At 41.4% G+C, this 25,652-nt stretch overlaps 1 protein-coding gene across 1 annotated transcript in view; it reads left to right on the top strand.

The window, feature by feature from the left end:
* Positions 1–1,829: 1,829 nt before the first annotated feature.
* The window catches only part of CBLN2 (cerebellin 2 precursor), a 92,552-nt gene continuing 68,729 nt past the window's right edge, over positions 1,830–25,652 (top strand). The window contains exon 1 of the mRNA XM_053902829.1: positions 1,830–1,946. The gene's annotated coding sequence lies outside the window, so the exon portion shown is untranslated. The remainder of the gene's footprint in view (positions 1,947–25,652) is intronic.

Raw genomic sequence — 25,652 nt, 5'->3', positions numbered from 1 at the left:
TGGTACCGTGGGCTCAGGGCACTCGAGGGGGGACGTCTTGTTGGTTTGGGGGTGGGTGCTGTTGGGATCCACCAAGCAGCTCTTCTGATCTGCTTACCTTTCCTGATCTCTGCTGACGTCCTCTGACCGTGACTTGCTCAGGACACAGCCTTCCTCTCGCACGGGTCCCTGCACATCTTACGTCTTGTAGGTGACAACATGTGATTGCAGCTCTCATTTATCTCTGGCTCGAAGTCAACCCTGAAGACGTTTCCTTCTTGTCTATTCTACCCCCCCTCCCCCGCCCCCCACACACAGCTCCTGGGAGCATCAACTGAGAGGCTTTGGAGAACTTCAGGATCCTTTCCGCCCCACAGGGGACTGATGTGTTTTCTCTGTCCGGTCAGGCTGTGCTGTCACAAGGGAAGCAACGTCCCATCCATATTGGTCCAAGGTCGCCATGGTGTGGTGTCACCTGCGAGATCCATGAATGCACAGTGGTCAGTGGTCTTCCTTGGTTTTCAGGTCTCTGTCTACACCGCATACCTGCTGTTGTGGTTTCAAAGCAGATGTACAGATTCTTTGAGATTCCTTCCGAAAACCACGGTATTTAACCTTCTTCCACTGCAGATGCGTCATCCTTAATAACTCTTGTCTGGTAAGTTGACACCTTACTTTTCAGGCTGGCCAGCCCAAGAGGAAACTGTTTCCACCTCTGCTCTCTTTCTTATCCTTTCTCCATCTCCCTCTCTCTTTCTGTCTCTCTCTCCATCTCCCGCTCTCCCTCCCTCCCTCCTTCACACATGAGCCACTGTGTAAGAGGTCCAGCTACCATGAATTCATCGGGCTGGAGTTAGAGAAATGGGTGATGGGCCTCCGCTGCCCCCTTCCACCTGTTGGGGTCTTCCTGCCCTGTGAAGAGGCCAGTGAACCAGCCTTCCGATGACTTTAGCCCCCCGTAGGGTTGACTCTGCTGACACGTTGAGGGGAGCCCGACCAGGCTGCACATTCGAGCTCTGTTAAGGGGACTGCATTTCTGGGTGGCACATAACAAACCCACCACAACTGGCTCGCACCTTCGCCCGCCCCCGCCCCCATCCCCGGGACTTGCGCTAGAGAGGGAAGAGCAGCATCTCCATACCTCAGCCCTACTTTCTCCTGGGGAGTCTCCAGCCAGTCCTTTCTCAGCCACCCCCACACCTGAAGGTGTACGCTTTCTACCTCCTCCTCAGGTCTGGCTGAAGTTTTTCCTTCCTCGAGTCTACGATGAAGTTGGCAAAGCCTGCCATTTGGTCCATTAAATAGGAGGTAATTAGCAGGACCATGGATGAACGTGTAGCTCCCTTTCAACAAAACTCAGCTTTCAAGATTGTTGTCTAGTGTGGGATTCAAAAACAGTCTTCTTTATGTCTCAGAGCAGATCTGTAGCTCCTTTGGTCAATACCAGTTCTCTTTCCCTGGGATCGTCCAGCTCTTTGCTTAGCCAAGAGGAGAAAAGGGAACACAAGCAAAGGCAGCGTAAAGAGGAAATGAGGACCCACCATGTCATCAGACCTAAAATAGCATCCGGATCAGACACAGAAGCATAAGACATATTCCTTGTCCTTGAAAATCTCTTGAGTTATTTCCAGAAGTAAGAAACAAATACCAAAAAAAGAAAACACACACACACTGAAAGCTCCTTGTATTGTTAGTTTCCAAATGAGTGATGCAGACAGTGCTTGCATATTCAGTGAGTGAGATCACTGGGGATTGTAGCTACTGAAGACGGTTCGGGGGCAGGACTTGAAGTGGTTTCCAAAGACAGGCAGGAAGACAGGGTGGTGGAGTGGGGAGAGTGCCTGGGTAGGGGAGGCGGCATGGCGGGGACTCTGCATCGGGCAAGCAAGACGAACACGTAGCACACGGCTGAAATTGAGAGACGTGCCTGTGTGTATGTTCAAGGTGGCCAGAGGACCTTCGGAGCAGTGAGTAGTAGTTTTGAATCCGCAGCCGAGGAATTCGAGCGTTACTTTGGGGGTATAACTGGGATCCAGCAAAAGATTTTAAGAAGGAAGATGTCATGATCTGCATGGTGATTTAGAAATCTCATTCTACGCCTGGTACCTAAGAGGAGTTGGAGTGCTCAAAGCTAGGTAGGAGAATCCAAGAGAGGGAAGTTATGTTGCAATATATGTAAAGCCCTTAAGGCATAGTATGGCAGGTTGAAATTGTTCGATTAATCTTAGGTATATTGTAGATATTATCAATTTTGTTCTTACCAGAAGAGGGAAAGTGGACCTTAAAGGTGATGGCCACGAATCTGGATTTGAAAGAATTAGTTGAATTTGATGAGTGGACGCTCGAAGTGCGTATTAGGAAAACAGAGTAGCAAGAAAATAATGGAAATGGTAAAGTGCAATGCCTGTTGAGAAACTATCTAGGAATCTGTTTGGTTCAAAGATCGATTGAGGGTGCACAAATTAAAAACTCTGTCTGGGGTCAAATCACCAGATGTCTTCAATATTCTGAGAAATAAGATATAATAATAATAATAATAATAACAATAATAATAATAATAATGTCTTAATATATGCCATATTGTGTACCAAACACTGAGTAAGGGATATTGTTACACTATTAACAATGAAGGAATTCAGGCCAGTCACAAATCTAAAAGGTGATATATGTAGTATTCAAACATGGCTCTGTCTGATTGAGTCTGGATTTTAATTATTCCCTTCCTACTACTTGAGGTTTTAGTAAGTCCAAAAGAAGCCAATAAAGGCTGTAGAGCAGGAATGCAATACAAACAGAACAGTGATTTAGGAAGATTCTGCTGGCTCTAGTGAGTTGGATGATTAATTTGATAGAAATTAGAAGCTGGAGCCCAGCGAACAGGGTTCCTGCACTATTGGGTGCAGGTATTGAGGACTTGAACCATGATGGGCATCACGGGAGAAGTATGTCCGGGGTAGATACAAATGGGAGATCGGAAATCGAAGGCAATGGTGATGTTTCAAAGCACGGTAAGGTGCTGATAACAATATTCAGTAAAGGAGATATAATATAGGAGAAAAATGTAGATTATTAGTTTCTGGGAGGAAGGGATGGAAGGGGAAGGGTCGGCGGTGACCTTGATTTTGAATGTGCCTTCATTTAAGTGGTTATTTTTGGCAACATGATGGAAATGTGTCAACTTAAACAGTCGGGAACGCAAAAGATAGGTAGGAAGCAGAGAGTGATCCACAGAGAGCCTTTGAAAATGGCTAGCGGCATAACAGGTAAAGTGAACATATGTAACATTGGACGAATAAAATCAACGCAAGATGGGTGACACGAGCTACTTTTCATAAATATTTCTCCAAGTAACCCAACTTAGAAGCCATCATTCAGCGTTCTGATAATAGAACTAGGGAGTTTTCTAGATGTCAGTAAGAGGTCAGATGTCTTTTCTTACAAAAGCATCTCAATTCCAAGTGTGACTAAATGAAGACAAAGCTGTGCTTTTGGCAATGGGAACAGATCTAGCGCGAGGAAGTCTTATAATGAGGAACACTTACCGGGTGACTGGTAGGCAACCCTGAGTTAGGAGGTTGGATCCTGAAGATTTGTCAGTATCACACCAGAGACGTCTGGCAGAAAGAAAATTCCCTGATGCTAATGACTAGTCCTGATATCTAGATAAAAATTACTGTAGAATAGAAAAATGTGACTCGTCTACTACCATAGCTTGATGTTTCTCTTAAAAAATCACTGAACGTCTTTTCCCTTGACTCTAATAGCAAACGCTCAGTCATTATTTTGCTCTCCTTGGGGGACGGGATGGTGTTACTGGTCACTCAGCCATCAAAAAAAAAAAAAACTATCATGAATCCACAAACGAGGAAGCTTTCTTCCTTGGGTTGTGATGGTCTCTAGGAAATGGATAAAAACGAGGATAAGAAATATGCATGCAGCAAGCCAGGTGCTAAACTTAGGAGTACGCAGAGAAGCAAATGCCCCTGGAAACAAATCCTTAAAACATATTTGGCCATCTTTTCTTATAGCTTTTTCTTGAGACATAACATACACATGATAGCACAACCGCGATTTAAATCTTTGTAGTACATAAGATTGCCAATTGGGTGAAGGTGGAATGTATGGAGAGAGAGGGAAAGGAGTTAAAATTCATAACCTTGGAAAAGACTGGCACTATCAGGGGATGAAAATGGGTCTGGATCCACTAAAAGATAGAAGGTGCAATTAGAGAGGAGCGTAAGAAAATTCTCACATCGCAGCAGCCAAGGCAAGAAATCATTTGTAGGTCAAGTGCTGCACAGGATAATGTTACAGACGGAAAAATTAGAATCATTGAGTTTTGTCGGGGAAAAAATGGTGAAGAAAACCGTAAAAAGCAGTTGGGTAGAGGGTCAGAGACATAAACCAGATTTTAAAGGCGTCTAAGGCATTGAGGACATAAAGAGTCGCGACGGTGGTCGATTTCTTGCAGAAGGTGGACGTGGAGAATTAGGTAAAGTATGAAACGGTGCCTTGAATCCACGGGAGGGTCGTGCAGGAGTGGGTGGCGCAGAGGGGAAAGCATAGGGACATGCACAACTCGGCAAGGAAGGCACAGGCTGATTCTTTCCCCAGGGCGGATATCCACATAGTTTCCCCAAATAGAAATTGTACTTTACAATTGATGCTGTTGTACGAGATGTCCTTATTCTGGGAGAATGCTTCTTGGAATTGCATTTTTAAAAGTAGAGATCTATAAAATGTTATGACAACTTCTTGAACAAATGTCACATTTTGAATGTTCATAGCCAGAGTTCCTATTTCCACAATCTTCCCCATGTCAGGATATTTTATTTGAGCAAATTCTGCGTTGCAGGGAATGGAGTGATAAATGTCAGTTTCTTAACTGTATTAAATGGGATTCTCCACATCCCCCTGTTGCTTTGCAGATGATAGTTTGAGTCATTAGCTAGGGCTTATCATGAAAAAACTGGATCATTGGAGTGGCAGGTGAGGGTTTTGCAAATAGCAGATCAATTCGAGTGCCTTTTCCTCAATCTTTGTTTTTCTCAGCAGCCCTGTATTATATGACACTCTAAATGACTGACTCTCCTTCTTGAATACACTCTTCCCAAGAATTTCGCTTGCTGAAATTCACTTGCTGACTTCACCTCTTCCCTGGAATCAGAATGTTCTTTTTTGTTCTTCTAAAATGTCTCCTCCCTTTTGCTTCTTCCCTGGTTGGGATTTATTGCACCCCATTTTCTCGTTTTTTCCCAAGATATTTTCCATCGATAGCCCATCCAATCTGGTATCTATCACATTTATACGAGTTGTTCTTATGTTTTATAAACACATTCTTTTCTTTTTTGTAGAGCTTTCCAAATTTTATTGTAAAGTTCATCATTGCTTCAACATGCACATGTATAAAGCTCAAGTATGTTACCAAAAATATAAGGAAAAAGCATAATGTATTTGATCACACGAAAACGTTAAAACAACCATGGTTCTATAATATCATAAGCAAATGACAATTTAGGAAAATATTTATACTAAAATGATCAAAAAAGGATTTATTCTTCAGAGTCTCTTATAAACGTATTTTGACCAACACCCTAGTAAAAAGAATGGACACGAACTTACAATCCATCAAAGAAAAATGGAAATAGCATTAAAGAAATAAAAATGATAGATATTCTTGCCCATTAGTCTTAAAACTGCACCATTTAAACTGAGTGAGAAATATATACTCTCATCAAATAAGCCAAGATGAATTAACATTAATACTCAGCGTAATAAATATTACCAAGGAGCACTAATCTTTAATATAAAATGCAAAATTAGTGGCAGGCTTTCCAAAGAAAAAGATTTCTCAAGAGACTTAAAAATATTTCTAATCGCTTACTTAGTATTTCATATTTCTAGGTTACGAGTCTAAAGAGTAAAATCATCTGTTCACCCCAAGACTTAGACGTCGGGAATTTTCCGTCGCTAACGCTGCTCTCATTATGCCACACCTCCAAAAGCAACATTCGCTGTGATCCCACTACAAATGCTAAGTGGCCACGGCTTGCGTGCCTGCCCTGATGCGGGCCACCTCATTGGCCATGTCATGCTCACATACCCCAACACCACAATAACTTTGCCTGCATCGTATCAGCTACACAAGAGACATAAACCTGCTCTGTCTGCGCAACGCGAGGTAACTCTATCAAGAATCCTTAATGACGCACGTGTGTATGCTGACGTGGGCAGGTCCTCCACCTCTCCCCAGGCCCACGATGGGGCTGCCCCCCGCACAAAGATGTTGCCGGAGCTTACCACACATAAATAAGAGTGTCTACACTCTCTAGAAACAAAGAGAATGGCAGTCAAAGTATATGCAATTGTCCAAGTATCCCAGATTATTCTGTTTTGGTGCCATAGTTTTAAAATACCAGGTCTCACGTACAGTCAGTAAGAGTTCATGCAATCATGTTTGTCCACTGGATTCCTCTCACTCTGGGCGATCAATATGAAGCCTACATAGCACCTGTCACAAGTTTATTGTCTGAAGCGTCTGTCATCCAGAAGGTACCAGGCTCCGCCCTTCTCCTGGTCCTTGGAAGCCGTCCTTTGTTGCACACGCATACACACACACAGACACACACGCACACGCAATATAAGCTAATGATCAGAAAAGTACCAGTTGGGCTCAGGGCCACATTTTTCAAATTAAAATCACTCACCTTCAGAAAAAAATGGCAAGTTGACTCTTATGTGACAAGGTCATGACATGGTACGTTCCTTAAAACTTCCATTTTTTAAAAAAAAACTTCCTTGTTGAATGGCAATGGGGCTGCGTATTGCGTTGTTACGATTTCGGAGTCACCTGTTTTACAGCTTAAGTGAAGTCGTTTTACCCAGGGGTGAATTCGTTCACACTGAGAAGGCTGCATCGCGATGATGTGGTCCACACTGTTGTGCTACCGAGTGCTTTACCCATAAGAATGTGAAGTGTGACAATGAGGTAACTTTGTCACCGGACAAAGGACACCGGAATTTTAAATACCAAGAACTCGTGAGGGTGATCAGTCTGGGCAAGGCTACCGTTGGCTGATATAAAAAGCACTTCGAAGACCTTGGGACTTCGGCTCCTGCCTTGGCAAGGCTATTCCCGCTGACAACAGTGAAAACCATGCAGAGGCCCCATGGAGGAGACCATCTTGCCTGCCAAGCCCGGCACGGTGGGTACCCTAGCATCCTCCTCTCGCCACGTGGGTCTTGGCTTCGCGACGGGCAGCTGGTCGTCTGCTCTTGGTTGGCAAAGTGACCCTTCAGAGAAGAGGTACCCCAGAAAGGCACACCTCAGCTAATTTGGGATTTTCTTTCTTCCGTTTCCCCTCTGCCTGGCACGGCGGCGCGGTTAACCTATCGCTCCTTTGGAGTGCTATTTCTTTGTTGGCTTATTAAGAGACGTTATTCCGTATGCCAGTGGCTTGTGAAATATTCTTGTAAACTCTAATGCCCACGGTGAACCTGTGTTAAATGGCTGGCAAAAATAATCTCAGTCTGTGAGCGTAATTGGCCACGAACAAAACAAATGTCTACAAATAATGAGCTGAGCTCGCAACTGAGCCTTCAAAACGAAACATGGGCTCTGGAAACGCTAGAAGCCTGGCCTCAAAGCCGGGTATGTTTCAAGCGCTCTAACAACGGGCCGCCGAAGCAGAGGACAGAGAGGTCTCGATCTTGCCGTGAAGCATCAATCGGGCATCGCACGCTGGAGAAAGTTCCGTCTCTCTCAACATTCTCAAAATACCGCTGAATGTTAGTTGCTGGCACCCAATATTGCTTGCTTCTGGTTAGTGTAATACCCTGTTGCTAAATACTGCTCTGGTAACTCTATTGATAGCAGTGGATGCTGCTGTGATTAAAAAAAAAAAAAATGTCCAGGATTTCCTGTTGTGGCATGGGAGATTATGTGGCATATGCCATTTGGAAAAAGCACTGCTAGAACAACATATTTCAGCACTGCTTCTCCCTTGGCAAGTCTAAAATAGATATGTGGGAAATAGCAGATGATTCACGGACCGTCTGAAATTTCGTCACCAGCATAAATGTAGTAAGACTGTACAACAGGTCATCGCGTCCGCCGGTGGGGAGAGCGGCCCGTAACTAGGCTGGCTACTCCTAAGCGAAGTTAGACATAAAAATGGAATAAATGGTATTTATTTGGCAACTCTCCTCCAGATCTGCTGGGGTATATTTTCATTTCCTGAGAGTACTGGAAGGAAAGGGAGGTGCGGGCTAGAGGAAACTGAAGCATTTTGTCCTAGAAGAAGTCAGCTCCTGAAGAGTGTGGGCTAAACAAAAAGGAGATGTAATAAATAACTAAGAACTAAACGTAACCCAAATACTTATACCTGTTTTCTTAATAAGATACCTTCCTTTAGGGGCGCCTGGGTGGCCCAGGAGGTTAAGTGTCCGACTTCAGCTCAGGTCATGGTCTCATAGTTTGCGAGTTTGAGCCCTGTGTTGGGCTCTGTGCTGACAGCTCAGGGATTGGAGCCTGCTTTGGACTCTGTGTTTCCCTCTCTCTCTGCCCCTCCCCTGCTCACACTCTGTCTCTCTCTCTCTCTCTCTCTCTCTCAAAACTAAATAAACATTAAAAAAAATAATACTATGCATTCGAACCTACTGGAAGACACAGGTTGTTTGGCAGATCAATGTGTTTCAGGGACATTCCTTTGGCTTATGTATATTATGTGTACATAATCACATATCGTATCATATCTAATGTGTATGTGTACTTGCATATAATGGCATGTATGTCTCGTCTATGCAGTCACATACTATGTTATGTATATTGTGCAGGAACACCTCCGCCAGCCTGTCTCACCAACTCTCCAAGATTTGCTATCATAGCGACCTTGCCCTGCTCTTTTCCCTCCTAGAACGTTCCTTTCTTTGATCTTCCCACCGCAGCTCCACGGATCCTTCTCATCTCATCTCGGCCGCCTTCTCCTGACCGTGGTGTCCAACGCATTCCAGCCTTTCTGTCTCCTCGCCCTTTCGTTTCTGCTTCGTTCATAGCTCATGCCGTGATTCCAGATGATCTTAGTTGTGGATCTGATTTCTCTCTGATGCCCTTCTCCCCCACTTCTCCCCGGGAATGAAAGCTCCCTGAGAGTAAGCGCCTGATCTCAAGGGGTAACCAAGGCGCGCCTGGCAACAGCAGCCCCTTAATACATAAGCGTTGACCTCATTGAATGAAGTCTATTTATCAGCCTCCGACTTCCCCCCAGGGAAAAATAACACATAACGTGGGCTCTCACAGAGCCACAGTTATCGTGTTGACAAGAAAAGTCTTCCTGTCACGGGAGCTGTTCATTCAAATGTGACATGTAGCACACTGCTGTCCCTTTCTATTCCCACCAGGCTGGGTGCCCGAAAGAACCACCAGCTGCCGGCATGTCAGGGCTGTGGCTTGGCTCAGAAAATGTAATCAGAGTCTCAAGAGTTTTTCATTCGCTGTCATCACGTTGACTGCTTAACAATCTGATTCTTTGCAAACTTACTCTTTCAGCGAAGAAGTCCCTGGTGACCAGGTCCTACGCTATACCACGTGAGGACTAATTTTTATTTCTTTCACAGCACAGACGCCAGACTTTGAGATGCGCACAGGTATTTCAATCGATCACAGCACGATGTTTGTCTTCCAGAAGACACAAACATCTGGGGAACATACACCATGGTTTGTCAGAGCTGCTAGAGTTCACAGTCCAGGGAAAGGAGAGAAAAGTCCCCGCCCCCACTCGCTAGCTGGTCACCCCAAGATTGTTCTCTCATTGCAGCTGATCCTGGTCAGGATTTATGCGCCTTCAATGGGATAAACATTTCAGATATTTGTTTTTTCGTATGAATAGAAGCCTATGTGACTGAATCTTCACCAAACTTTAGATGGGAAAATTCAAGGCTGACGTTGGGGTCATAGTGAGAATGATCAGAGTTACAAAACTTCAGGAGAACCTTTGATGCCGGAAGTTTACGAATGTAACGTTGCTCCTTGTCAGGACAGGAAGTAGAAATACCTTCCGTTTTAGATAGGAGGCATGAGGTTCATTTTCCTATTTGCAATGGCATTTCGTCTAAACTTTCATCACGGACAGTTTCTCAAACTCAATGTGAAACCAGGGTGGTGGGGTTTCCATTGCTTTTGGGGGGAATGAGAAGGCAAAGGTACCCAGAGAATATGTGTTTACCTCCAGGGGACAGAGGCTCCTGGGGTGGAGGGAGCTGTCATGTGAATATCTGTATGTTGTGAACGCTGAGAGCAGATTTGTGCCTGGTTAACGAAATGACCCACAGTAGGTGAGGCCACAGGCAAACCCCCCATTTACAGACCACTTTGCCCTCTGGAGCAGAATCGCCTATCAGACGCTTAGTAATTAATTTTGTTTGTCATTTTATTGGCCACATAATATTACGTTACTGTGCTGTGACTCGTTAAATAATCAATTCTGCCGTGCTGTATAACCTGTACTGGGTCAGGGAAAACACATGCCTGTTTATACAAAAATAACAGAATGTGGGATATTTTTTTCAGGACCTACATACCTGGTATTTGAATACCTTGAGAAATATGTCCTTTAGATACTATTCTATCTTGCAACAGAAACAAATAAATAAGTTTGAGTTTGGAAAATATAAATTATACATATTAATAGAAAAATACCCCCTGGATATTTCTGATGTGAACTTTTTATTTAAAAACTTCTAAGATGGGAAAAAATGTGATTTTTCTTTGTAAACAGTGGACTTCAAACTTTAAAAATAAATTACCCATTTGACTCAAAACAAAACTACATATCTTTCTCTTTTTTTCTGCTTTGAAATAATTTGCCAGCATGAGGATATTGTCATCGCTTATAGAGACATTTATTGTTTCTCTTCTGCTTTCTTTCCTTTCCCATGGAAATACACAAAGATAAATGGCAATGATTACTGACTTTGGTTTCTGATTTGACAGGATCGAGGGTAGTTTGAGATGTTGTTTCTTTGAAATGATACCCTAGGAGATTCATTTTGAATAGGGCCTTTCTATCAAACCCAGTTGGATTTTTGAAAGATAAATATCTGAGTCTCTCGAGTATTGTTTTCTTGCCCTCTCTTAGCTTCGTACTCGTTTGCTGGTTTTAAAATAATTAGGGTTGAAAAATAAAATAAAATAATAAAATAAAATAAAATATTAAGGTTGATCATTTTTCTGAATATGTCTGCCATATATATATTTTTATAAAGTGTTGTTATAAAATCAGTTGGCTTAAGGAAATGAAACGAAAAACCAGAATGGAAGGAAAATCATAATGTACTGAAATAAGGATGTGCACCCAGAAAGAATTGGCTTGTCTTGAAAAGAACAACCATGGTCAGTTTTTCTTCCTCTCCTCAGCTGGATATCCGAAATCTTTGAAAGCAAACATTCTAGGCCATCAGAAGTGCTAAGGAAGAAAGATATTCTGGCCTACTTCCTCAGCCACTCCTCACGTCCCAGACAGACCAAAACTACCAAAGTCACCGGTAATCCCAGTAACTACCAAAATGTATGTGAATAAGCTGTAAGATTTTTTTGAGAGTAACTAAAGGCTATCACTTTGTAAAAATACCTCATGACCACAGGAGGCCACTGTAACTGCAATTATGACTCCCTGTTAACAGCCTGCCTTGCAAAATAACATAGACTTCTTGTGAATCCACAGTTCGACCGTTCCTCTTCAAGGTTCCTAAAGCATCTGTTTATGCCTCTTGTACAACATTTCTCATATAACATCGTCAAATACTTCCCTACACAGACATCACACCCCTTTATTGTAAGCCCTCGAGTCTTGTTTCTTTCCATAGGCCCAGGAAAGATATATTGTATATGGTACTCAGTCTACGTGAAAGGGACAAATGAATGACAAAGTGACTCATGATTAGCAGATGGTACGTTTTAAAAATTAGCTTTGGGGCACCTGGGTGGCTCAGTCTATTAAGTGTCCAACGTTGGCTCAGGTCATGATCTCACGGTTCGTGGGTTCAAGCCCCATGTTAGTTTCTGTGCTGACAGCTCAGAGCTTGGAGCCTGCTTCAGATTCTGTGTCTCCCTGTCTCTCTGCCCCTCTCTCCCTCTCTCTCTCTCCCTCTCTCTGCCTCAAACATAAACATTAAAAAATTCTTTAAATAAAATAAAATAAAATAAAATAAAATAAAATAAAATAAAAATTAGCTTCAGTTACATTCTGATTTAATCATTAGTGAGGTCGTATCTAATATGTCTGAGTAAACCCCGGACCACACATACGACAGATTCGCTCACATAGTAGGTAAAGATTCCATGGTATTCAATTGAATGAAATTTGCTCTTCCTGTTTTCCGGTGAATTGTCTTCCTCTTCTCTGAAGACCCAGACCCTTACCCCCTTCGCCCTCGCTCAGGAAGTCATGTGAGCCCCGACTGTCCAGGAGGCTCGTATGTTGGGGTTGTTGTATGCACAAAATTAAATTCGCATTTTTCCCTGTTGTTAGTCTGTCTTATATCAATCGAATTTTTAGGCCAACCAGAGAACCTAGAAGGGAGAAGACAAAAGTTGTTTTTTTCCTCAACAGGATGATAATGAAGAAACATTACTGGCAATAAGCCTAATTTTAATTCAGAAAGAAGTATTTTAGTCCTATCAAAATCATCAATCATGTCATAATATTATTCCCCTACAATACATATGTAATGGTTGTAAGCTTCTGTTTCAAACTGCATCCCTAGCACATTGTGTAATGTCTAAATTTGTGCAAGTTTGAACTGCATATCCTGAATGAATTTCAGATGGAAATTTGTAGCTCTATTGTTGGTGAGCTATTTTGAGGAGATCTGGCATACGGAAAGGGTGCCAGGCTTGATGAGAGATGGATTTTGACAAACGGTGGTCCTGACATTCTAGTTCTATGACTTCTGCTCCAAGATTTGCATAAATAAGCCAATTGTGATTTCCCATGCTCACATTTCTTTAGTAACAGGGATGGAGAAATGAGGAGAGTCATACATTCTGTGGCCTGCACATGTTTTCCAAGTACACAATTTCAGAAAATGCTTTCTAAAGCTGGAGTGGGTTTTGAAACAAATAGCTATACTAGTTCAGATTAAATACACACACACACACACACACACACACACACACACACACACACACGTCTTTCTTATGTAATAACTATGGAATACTTTTATCATCTGTTCTGGTTTAGGGGTTGATGGCCCCCAAATGTGTCAGTTTGCCATATTGGTTATTTTATTTTATTTTTTTAAAAATTTTTTTTAACGTTTATTTATTTTTTGAGACAGAGAGAGACAGAGCATGAATGGGGGAGGGGCAGAGAGAGAGGGAGACACCGAATCGAAGCAGGCTCCAGGCTCTGAGCCATCAGCCCAGAGCCCGACGCGGGGCTCAAACTCATGGACCGTGAGATCGTGACCTGAGCTGAAGTCGGACGCTTAACCGACTGAGCCACCCAGGCGCCCTGCCATATTGGTTATTTGAAATTAAAATTCCTGAAGAAACAGAGCTAAAAGGACACTCTGACCCTGTTTTGTCTCCCTCAAAGTAAGAAATAAATCTCTCATGTGAAAGGCACCCTCATTGTTCCAGGAGGTAAAGAGATATATTTATTACCAAAGACATGGAATTCAGGGCTGAGAAGGCTGCATAAACAGACCTTGTTACTTCTTCACTAATATGCTACCCCAAGTACAAACTTCTTTGTCTTACCAATTCTTCACAAACATATTATTTGTCTAAAAGTTATAACAGCTGCTTGTTCTGGTCACTTCTTTGAGTCTCATGTTTTCGTGAGCTCCTATATGTACAAAATTAAATTTCTATTACTCCTGTGAATCTTGTCTTATGTCAATTGAATTATTAGATGAGCCAAAGAACCTAAAAGGGAAGAGGGAAAAAGTTTTCTTCCCTACCGTTGTTTCAATGTTGTGATTAACAAACTTTAGAAAGTTGAATCGGGACCATATAATTTAAACCAACACTCGGGATCAAAGCAAAACGATACATTCTTTTTAGGTTGTCTTTCTCCTTTTTATCCAAAGCACAAGTGCCATAAATAGCACCAGAGTTGATCTATTCCCATAAGAAGGCAGATATAGATTAGTGTAGAAGTTTCCAGTTGCTAGGAAACAGAAATGCCCATTAAAAAAAAAAAAAAAAAAAGAGCAGTCTCTTCACTAAAGAAGTTTGCAAAGCATCTAATCTCCTTGTTAGTATGTTTGTGTCACAGAGGCCCTCCACAGGAAAGCATATTTTAACGATTTCCTTGCAGAGAGGAACAAGTATCCTATTATTAGATAGGTAACAATTTCTTGGAGTTCCTACAAAATCTTTAGTTTTAAAGCAGAAACAGTTTCATAACAACTCTTACTTTTCTGTGCTGGAGAATTCAATGAGAACTATTTTCACACAGCAATGGCTCGTATTAATTTCAGAATAGGAATGGATCTGTTGTTACGCGTTTGAGTGGAGTAGAGTAATTTTAGTGTAAGGTTGTCTTCTTCAGGTCCATGTGAAAGAAGACAGCGAAAGAATTCGACAGATATCAAAATGATTGTAGAGGACAGAAGAGCTCGTGGTTTTGAAAGAACACTGGTCTCCAAAGGAGAAGACTTTGCATTATAATCAGAACTGCCAACAAGCTGAGTGTCCTTGCATCAGTCCCTTGAACGCTGAACCTCAAGTCTCTCATCTAAATACCTAAAAGTCTGTGTGTGCACGTGTGTGCACATGTGTGTGTGTGTGCACATGCCTGTGTGTCGGCTGGAGCGGAAGGTGTTCATCAATTCTGTCACTTCTTCCTTCTAAAATGGTTCATTGAGAATTTCCTGTAACCGAGCACTATGCTAGGAAAATTCAGGTTTAAAAAAAGTCCTTGACTTCAGAAAGGTCACAGAGTAATGGAAGAGATAAGCAAGAAGCCAGCAGTTGAAATACTGGGGTGCAACTGCAAAGCTAGGAGAAAGAACCAGGCTAGTCACAATGTTTCCCTCAGTGTCTGGTGCACCGAAGTCATTCTCTGAGCCAGGTAAGCTCCCTGTCCTACCTTATATCCCTAGTGCCTCTGTCTAGACGCCATGCGATAATTTATCCTGTGGTATCAAAAGTGATGACCAGGGTGGGGGTGTAGTCCTCTAGGGGATTAACAATCTTGTCAGGGACAAAAGCTTAGCGTGTGAACCTCTTGTAATGGAATTCACACATTTTCAGCTTGTGGGATTAGATCCTTCCAGTGTATCTGAAATTATGTCATGTAAGATTTCATTTCCCTTTTTCAAGCAATAGTCTTTTGGATGCTAACTTTATAACTTCCAGGGTGATATCTTTTGCTTCAGAGACAGGTGACTTGGTTCAAATGGATTTCCAGTATCTCCGGAATCTGATATTAAAAAACGCGGTATCAGAATACTTGGATATATGTGGAGGTGTTTATTCTAATTGCTAACGATGATGAAAGCATCTAGGCAACGATATGTTTTTTAGTATATCTTCCATTCTGCTCTTTAAATACTGTGACCTAGCTGGTATTTTACACGATCCTAGAGAAAAAAGGAGTAAAGTTGCCGGAGAAGTATCGATACCTTCTAGGCTTTGAGAGTCTCGACATAGAATTTGCAAGCAATAATTTTTCTTGCTTCAATTTCAAAGAATTAGAATTGATCCAAATCAGCAGTAATCAACAGGTGCACAATTAAAGTTAAATGTGTTCTTTCCGCCTCATTTAGCATCTCTGGAATGTTTTTATTTATTTTATTTTATATTTTATATTTTATTTTATTTTTTTTAGGTATGTTTTTAGAGAACAATGTAATCTGTCCTCTTTCTTTTGCCTGGTGCAGTCACCAGGACATCTTTTGTTTATTTTCATTATTTTTTAAAATTAATGAACTTCCTTTTTCTCCTCTTCTTTGCTTTCTTTACCCTCTGTTTTCTCTAAAGGAAGACGCCAGCAAGAGCCTAATATGGTGTCTAATTTTTGGTATTTTAGTTTCTGGTACATGACGGTAAATTTTTGGTCCCACACACGTGTGTGCGGGTGTATGTGTTTTAATGCGGTCTCTGATTTTATACAGCAAGCCAGAGCGGAAGAATTAGCTGGCATTTCATATTCTGCTAATTTGTTTGCGTAGTTAACACACTTAAGCATGTATTGATTTGTTTTGTTATTAATTGATAATGAGGCATTGATTTTGTTATGCTCAAATGGAGAGCCGATGGATTGTTGCCTAAATTTGCAGGACTTTATAAGCTACATGTATAAATATAGTAGATGGTTGAATGGTCCTCACTCCTCTGCTGGCAAGTGGAAAGCCTAATTTCATAAAGCAAATGCGGTCATTTTCTTGGTCTAAGAGGTACATTCATGAGGTCAGGTCCTGGATTCAATTCCACTTCAATTAGCCCTGCCCCATTCCATTGCCATGGGCTGAATTTTTAAGTATAGGTTTCCATCCAACAACTAAATCTGTGCACAGGCCAAAGGGGAAATAATGAGCATGTGTGGATGGATCCATAAAAACTCATCACAAGTTAGGAAGAAAAAAGTAGTTTATGAAATAGGGACCAGAAAATGGCTGAACAGTGAGCAAATTGGCTGATTGCCAGAGCCAGCAGGATATTTGAGAGTGCTACCCAGGTGTTTCAGAAGAGCCAGGGCCTGCTCCCAAATGCAGAAGACCACAGAGGACAGGGTGATGTGCTATGGACGTCCTTGTCAATGAAGGACCCTTTGTTCTAGGCGTCGTCAAGGCTGTTGGCATGGATCTTTGGCACTGATGTCTTCCAACGTTGCCTGCGCCGCAGAGAGTTGTCTCTCTCCCTCCACCCCCGAGGATCTCACCCTTCCGTGGGGGCAGCCTGAATTCAGTGAACTGATTATTGAGAGGGAGAGAGAGACAAAGGCATGGCCAACTCCGTTCAAATCCGGACACTTCTGAAGGGGCATTCTAGCTGCAGAGCACCCTGTGGGGGTCAGCTCCAGCTGTGGGTGGTCCTGGACGACAGCCCAATTTCTCTCTCTGCCCAAATTTCTTCCTTCCACTCCCTCCTGCAGACAGTGATCCCAAGGGTACCCTTTAATACACATTCTATGGCCTACACTCCAGTACAGAGACTACCTTCTGGGAAACCTGACTGGGGCAAAGATATTTTTGTTTTCTATCTAATGTCAGGAATGACTTCATAATATTCAGGTCCTAGTATAAAATGAAAATGCAGGACACTTTCCTTAAAAAGTATGAATAATTTCAAGATGGCAAGGCAGGGCATTAAAGCAAGTGTGGGATCTTCTGAGTGCATGACCTGTGGGAGGACACAGGTCCCACCCACACCCATGCAACCAGCCCTATTTAAGTAGAAATGACTCTTTTCATCAAGAATTTAGAGACTATAGGGGCATCAGTCTAGCTCAGTTGTAGAGCGTGCAACTCTTATCTCAAAGTTGTGGGTTGGAACCCCATATTGGGTGTAGTGATTACTTAAAAAATAAAATCTTTTTTTTTAAAAAGAAGGTAGAGAATATAAAACCATACTTCTGAAGATTTACTGGGACAGATGATACAAAGATAACAAAATAATCGTTTTAGAACCATGGAAATAGATTCTTTGTAATAAATAGTAGACATTAAGCATTTTATAAAATAATTTGACAAGAAACATAATTTCATTAATTTATGGGAAAAAAATAGACCAGCAATGGCTGAAGCTATAAATATGTTGGATTGGAATGACTTCCATTTAAAATTTTGACCACTGGGCCCCCTGGGTGGTTCAGTTGGTTAAGCGTCTAACTTTGGCTCAGGTCATGATTTCATGGTTCATGAGTTTGAGCCCCTTGTGGGGCTCTGTGCTGACCATGCTGAGCCTGCTTGGGATTCTCTCTCTTTCTGTCTCTCTCTCTCTCTCTCTGCCACTCCCCCATTTCTGTTCTCTCTCAAAATAAATAGATAAACTTAAAAAATTAAAATAAAATGTTGACTTTTGAGCACCTATAGCACAAAAGAATGAAATCACTTATATTTCTAGAAAGGCTCTGATCTTATGCAAGCTAATATGACAACTGTTGCGAATATGTGCAAGGTTTTGTCCCATGTGTTTTGCCTGCATTTATACATTAGGTGTTATCCCAGCCCCCAACCAGCCCCACATTGAGCGTTGTCTTTCCAATTCTACAGGTGAGGCCACTGAGGCAGAGAAAGGAATGCAAAATCATGCAAGTCAGAAAGGTAAGAATTTGATCAGTGGAAATCTTCCTCCATCATCTTTTTCAAATCCTACACCATACGAGGATGAAAATCATTCACAGCATAGAACTCGGACAATAACAAAAGAAGGTAATCCACACTGGAATTGTCTAGAGTTCATTCTCTCAGGTTTGCCTTGCTGAAGAGTGATCCAACTTCTGATGGAAAGAGTTTGGAGATCAATAAACACCCTGGAGTGTGTAATGTAATAATAGGTTTCCTGTTGATGAATACGCACGTACATTCACTCAACATCCCTTGTACATTGAAGATTGGACAGAAGATTAACAAACTCTGTAAGGTTGCATTCCGCAGGGCAGATTTACTCCTTCTCGATTCACTCTCTTGTTAGCAACGTGGAGTCTGAAGTCTAAACATCCTCCCCTTGGCCTCACAGTCCCGTGGATCATTAGAGATAATTCCTGAGACGTAGTGGACAACAGTGGACACTCGCAATCAGGGTGCCAGTGTCTGAGGGATGAGTGAAAGCAGGAAGCACAGATCCCTTTGGGAATAGAATTTGACCAGGCCTATTCTTATCAGGACCTACCAAGCAAAAACACCTTACAAAAATAGTAAAAAAATTACCTTACCACAAATGATGACATTACGGGTCTCTTGTATAAATATAAAGCATTTTTTGATCATTTTCTTTAAAAAAAACATCTCCTAGAAAATAACTATTCTACTGTTTGTGCTATACTACATTTGCTTTAAAAATTCAAAATAGTATCCAGAATGTATTTATTTATCCATTCCGCTGTTGATTGGCATTGGGGTAGATGTCAGCTGCCGTGGGTGTTCTTATCCGTAGTCTTTTGATGACTAATGATACATGCCTTTGAATATTCCCCATTTCTACACAATGGAATACTCTACAACACTGAGAATTAGTCAACTGCAACCGTGTGCAACAAAGTGGATGAATCTCACAAGAACAATGTCAAGTGGAAAATGCCAGACACAAAAGAATACTCCCTGTATGAGTCAATTCGTATAAAGTTTATACACAGGCGGGATGATTGAGTGGTGTTAGAAGCCAAGATCTGGAGGACGATGAAGAACCCTCATGTTCAGATGAAACCACACAAAGCAGGAGATCTGAGGAGGAGATCGGATAAAAGTCATAAGTCAGTCTCTGGCCTTTCTGAGAACTAAAGGTCATCAAAACAGACTCCCTGTTTGCTAATTTGCCTTCTGTCTGGCTTCCCCTGCATCACAAGCCTGACTTCTTTTTCACCCGTTGAGGATTGGTGATAAGTGTTCACACGTGTTTATAGCTAAGGAAAATTTTTACTTGATATCACTAAAATAGCTCCCGACGTGACTCATCTCTGAAATTCTACCAGTCCTGATATTACAAATTATCTTTTCTTTGGTTTATGACCTTATGCCCTACTAATGAAAAACCCTCCAGGAGTAGTAACAAATTACAACCTCTTGAGGGCACGGATCCTTCTTATTCTTCTTTGTGAGTACAATGTTATGCATGTGCCTTATATCAGTTTTGACCAAAAAAAAAAAAAATAAAAGAGTAAGAAAAGTAAACATTTGCTGAACGTGAGAGAGATCCTCAGTCGTTACATGCTGACACGAATGAAGTCTTCAATATTCTTACCTCAGAGGTATTTTCTATCAGAGGCACAAGAGAGAGGAGTCTTTGTGGTCACTGGACCACGAAGATGGGACATCATGTAAGCTGGAGAGCGGAGATAAGTGATGGAAATGAAGGCTGGAAATGTGAACATAAGTTGTGTTTTCCATTCAACTTTGCCAAGGAACAGCCTTGACCTTAATGCATCCCAAATCACAGTAAAACAAAATATTTAGTGGTTCGTCCAGGAGCCAAGGCAATCTATAATTTTTGTACCACCTCAGACTCATTTATTTATGAATCTATTCATTTATTTAAGAAATAACTGGTCCACCGGCACTGTTACCAAGAATTTTGTTGCCCATAACTGATAGCAGAATGAACAAAAGGCAGGTATGGTTTATGCACCCCCAGAGCTTAACTATCTAGGGTAAGGGAATTGGAGGAATTGTACAGATAAAAATAACACTTCAGCAGTGGCAAATGCTAAGAAGGAAAGGAACCAGAGCTTCTGAGAATATGTAACGGGGGCATTTGATCCAGTCTAGGGAATTTCAGACACTGAGCTACAACAATTTTCAAGATTTTGCCAAATTTGTTTCATCCCTTTATTTTTTAAATCTTATTTGCTGAAACACGTCCAGTGTTATGTACATTATTTACTACATGTCTCTTAAAAATACGCCGCTAAGGGGCGCCTGGGTGGCTTAGCCTGTTAAGCATCTGACTCTTGGTTTCTGCTCAGGTCATGGTCTCGCGGTTCGTGAGTTTGAACCCCACATCGGGCTCTGTGCTGACAGTGCTGAACCTCCTTGGGACTCTGTCTCTCTCCCTCTCTCTGTTCCTCCCCCCAATTGTGCACACATTCTCTCTCCTCTCTCCCCAGCTAAATAAATAAACTTAAACAATTTTAAAAATATGCTCTCGTGTCTAATGTAAATGATACACCTAATGCAATAAGGCCTAATAAAAGTATCATTCATAATATAATAATTTTTATGCATATCTAATACCGAATTCACAATAAATTTGCATTCACAATAAAACTATCTTTTTAGAATGTGTTTATTTGAAGGAGGATTCAAAGTCCTCACCTTGCTGCTGCTGCTGATTTCTTTTTCGGTCATGGCACTGATGTGCTGCGTAAACCGAATTGTTTTCTAAAATAGCTCATATTCTGGATTTATCAGCTTTGTTTCTTGGGGTCGCCTAACTTGTTCTCTTACCCACATTTTGCTCACAAGTTCAAGTTAGCTTTCAAGAACTCATAAGGTTGGCCATTTTGGCAAGGATATTTTCACGGCGATGTGAAAGTGCTTCATTTCCAATCACATCGGGGTCCACGTTTAGTGACGCTCGGGTAGTTTTGTGAGTTCAAGTGGTTGACAGGTTGATTCCTTCCCTGGGAAGCCCAGTAGCAAATGTCCTTTAATTTTGGGGATGGACTTCACATGCCTGAATTTTTATTAAGTGTTGAAAAATGGCCACTTCCTAATTTTGTCACTCCTGTCCCACGTAATAGGCAGAATTCTTCCGTAAAGTACGTTTGCAAATAAACTGTATCTGTTTGGATATCATAAAACTTAGTGTATACAGAAAAGGCTTACTTACACACCACATTTTCTTTATCCATTCATCAGTCGATGGACATTTGGGCTCTTTCCATACTTTGACTATTGTTGATAGTAAGCCTTTTCTGATAGTGTAGCACTGCTATAAACGTTGGAGTGCACGCGGCCGTTCAAATCAGCATATTTGTATCCTTTGAATAAATACCTAGTAGTCCAATTGCTGGGTCATAGGGTAGTTTTAACTTTAACTTTTTGAGGCATCTCTATACTGTTTTCCAGAGTAGCTGCACCCGTCTGCATTCCCACCAGCAGTGCAAAGGGTTCCCCTTTTCCCACATCCTCACCAACATCTGTCATTTCCTGATTTCTGATTTTCTGCCATTCTGACAGGCGTGAGGTGGTAGCTCATTGTGGGTTTGATTCGTATCTCACAAGCTTCAACATTCATCTGTGGGTTGATTTTTTATTCTGAGAGATTGCTTTCCTTTCATTTAACTTCATTTTTAAATATGTGAACCATTTAAACTTTTTGAAGTTACAACAATATAAGATCCATCGAGGAATATTTTTTGCTTCTCTAGCGTCTCCATTTTCTTTCCTACTATGACTTATAGGTAATAGTTTTTATAGTTTTGGATTTGTTCTTGGAGTGTTTCTTTCTTTTCTTAATGTTTATTTATTTTTATTTTGAGCGAGAGAGAGACAGAGAGAGAGAGAACCAGCAGGGGAGGGGTAGAGAGAGAGAGGGAGAGAGAGAACCGGCAGGGGAGGGGTAGAGAGAGAGGGAGAGAGGGAATCCCAAACAAGCTCCTCACTGTCGGTGCAGAACCAGATTCAGGGCTTGTTCTCATAAACCATGAGATCAGCACCTGAGCCAGAACTAGCTGAGCCCCCCAGGTACCCCAGTGTTTCATTTTATAAGTATAACCAATTTCAGATATCTAGTTTTCCACCTCGCTTACAAACGTAACATATTTTATATATACATATAATTTGGCAAACTAAAGTGTGGAAAGGAGTAAGACAGATATAATGTAACTAAAAAAAAACCTGTTTCCTAAGACAATGAAGATAAATAGCAATCATTGAAAAGATATGAGGCATGCTACATCATACTGGGACAAGATTCACAGGGATTACCTTGGAAGTTATTTTATAAAAAAATATTTTAAAAAATCCAATTATAGGATTACATGTTTGTTGCTGCTGCATAATACCGTGACTTTAAGAAGAGGAACACAGCTGGTACTTGGTTCAGGACAACCCAATTTATGTCTACTTGTCTGGGATGAAAACACATGCAGTCACTTATAAACAACCTCAGCTTGCCTTTGACTCATGGGTAGAACTTGCTTGAACTAGTTCCATGAATAGACCAAGCAATTTGGAACAGAGACTACATAGGGAAGAGTTGTGAGATTTTACATAATATATATATATATATATATATATATATATATATATATATATATATAATACGTGTGTGTGTGTGTGTGTGTGTAAAGCTAATTTAAAGCAATATTGTAAATTTACTTATATGTCACATACAACAATTAGGATAACCCAGTAATTACAAATTTTTCTCCATCAGCAGTTGGAAAATGGCACAAACAAAGACATGTTTTAGGAGCAATAATCTAGTGGTTCTACTTAGTGTGGGTGTGAAGAGGTAAATTGAGTATTTTTTTATTTAAAAAAATTTTTTTAACATTTATTTATTTTTGAGACAGAGAGAGACAGAGCATGAACGGGGGAGGGTCAGAGAGAGAGGGGACACAGAATCTGAAACAGGCTCCAGGCTCTGAGCGGTCAGCACAGAGCCCGACGCGGGGCTCGAACTCATGGACCGCGAGATCATGACCTGAGCCGAAGTCGGGCGCTTAACTGACTGAGCCACCCCGGAGCCCCAGTATTTTTTTTATCATAATACAAGGATCAGCTGATGGAGACATAGGTGCATGTCTGCAATAGCTGCAAAGAAACTTTTTGCTTCAGAAACAAGGAAGGTCTCAATTTAGAGAGAAGGAGAGAGGAGTTTGACTGTTGAACCCTACCGAGCTTCTCCCCCAGCCTGAGTTACTCTTAGACTTAATTGGACAGAGGCTGGCGACTAAGTACTCAATACATAAAGTCGATGTGACACAGCTGGCTGTTCCTTTCCAGATTCTAGATCAGCTTGTCATCCTTTTGACATTCAGACTCCTGGCTGCTATTTTCCAGCAAATTTTGAGATAATTTCTTTATATGAGCTAGAAAATATGCTTCCCAAATCATCCCCATATCGTTAACAAAGGGTGGTAAAAACCCGCCTGGTAGTCGACACGATTTTACCAACCAACTTCACGTTCTTGGGATCATTCTTAGGCTGGAAAAGCAATTTTTGCTTTCTTTGCCTGTCTCAAACTTATTTTTCTAAGCCTGCTTCCAATTACCATCTGCCCCAACACTAGTTTAATACCAGCCTCTTGGTAATTGACCACTTTTTATTCAAGTTTCCTTGTCCCCACGTTGCAAGGTGAGCTGCACAGTGCCAGCTCAATGATGAACTATCTCACCAATATTAAGCATTCGTGATAATATTGTGGCATATCAAGCATGATTATGCACGAGATAATTAAGGAGATCATTTCAATCCGGGTATGGCGATAGGGAGTGGAACATCTCAAAAAAAGGGGAGGAGATGGGGTTCTATGAAATAAGGGAATTATGAGGGAGAGTGGAAGTGATTCTTTTGTCAGAATTTCATCTGAGGATGCTGTGGTCTTTCGTGATTAGCCATTTTACTGAATGAGAAAGGATGGGGGATTTTTTCTATGTTTATTTATTTTGAGAGAGAGAGAGAGAGAGAGAGAGAGAGAGAGCAGGGGAGGGGCAGAGAGAGAGTGAGAGAGAGAATTTCAAGCAGTCTCCATGCTGTGAGAGCAGAACCCAACTCGGGACTTGATCCCATGAGTTGATCGCCCTGGGATCGTAACCTGAGCCAAAATAAAGAGTCAGAGGCTTCACTGACTGACCCGCCCAGGTGCCCCCGGATGGGGGATTTCTTAACCATCACTGTCTTCTGGGAGCACAGGGCTCAATAAAGTTCAACATCATCTGTCCCTGCTCTTGTTCAAGATGAAGCCCCGAATAACACACAGCACGTCAGAGGCTTCCTGAGTGGGGCAAAGAGTTTAAGAAATAGTCTTTCTCAGGGGCTCTTGTTGGGGGACAGAGGTGAACAGTCTGTCAAGAAGTGGTGATGACAGGCAGGTGTTTCCCAGTCCTGGAGATCAGGTATTTAGATAAAAGAGAGATTCCTAAAATGAGAAGCAGAAATAGTCATTAAAAGGTTCTATTAAAGGAAAGAACTAGGAGTTGAACCGTGAAAGAAACCAGTCCAGTACATCCCAAGAGGTTGGGGTAGAGAAGTATTTGGTTATCGGCAGCATTTGGGTTTCTCACGGCTCTCAGACTCCCAGTGAAGGTGCCCACCATCTTGCTCACCATGTAAGTAAGTCACAAGTTACCTGCTGGAAAGTCATCACAGCTGGAAACCTGTAAACCAGGTGCCAGTTTTTTAAGAAGGCTCTGTAAGTGTTCGTTCCAAAAGGTGACCCCAGTTCCTTAAAGTTGTGTGGTTGCATCTAATTAAATGATCATCATCCTCAAATATTACATTCCAGGAAACACTTTGGTTGCCTCACCAATATTTCCAATTATGTTCTTATAACAAGGACATGCAAATAACTATAGTAGGTAACATTAAACCTTACAAATAGTAATATTGTTATGAGAATAAAAATACTCAAAAATGTTTCAGAATTCTGAAAGAGTGGGGCAGGGAGAAATATATAAAAATGTTTCATAAATTCTTTACAAAAACCAGAGTGCACTAAATTGTTTTGAGTTATAGACAACTTCAAAAAATAGGGTCGCTTATATAGCCATAAAAATAGAAAATCAAAGCATCAATAATATGACAAACGAACCCCACAATCATCCCTAAGTAACTAATTCAATCCTTAGTCATTCAATCCTAAGTAACTAATTCCTGTTCTGCTCAGGGTCCGTTACCATGAATCTACGCTTCTCCACTAGAGCTTTGGAATTTCTGACTCTGCCTACCGGTAGGGTCTCGAAGTTTTATAAATGAAAAGTCAGGTAAAGTTTAATACTATCAGGCATAATAATGTTAGAAACAGGAGAACTAACAAGTTATTCTAGAAAAATTCTGG

The sequence above is a fragment of the Panthera pardus genome, unplaced genomic scaffold (assembly GCF_024362965.1).
Source record: "Panthera pardus isolate Hobbes unplaced genomic scaffold, ASM2436296v1 HiC_scaffold_15, whole genome shotgun sequence".
NCBI classification, from domain to species: domain Eukaryota; kingdom Metazoa; phylum Chordata; class Mammalia; order Carnivora; family Felidae; genus Panthera; species Panthera pardus.
This window is presented reverse-complemented; position numbering and strand designations above follow the sequence as displayed.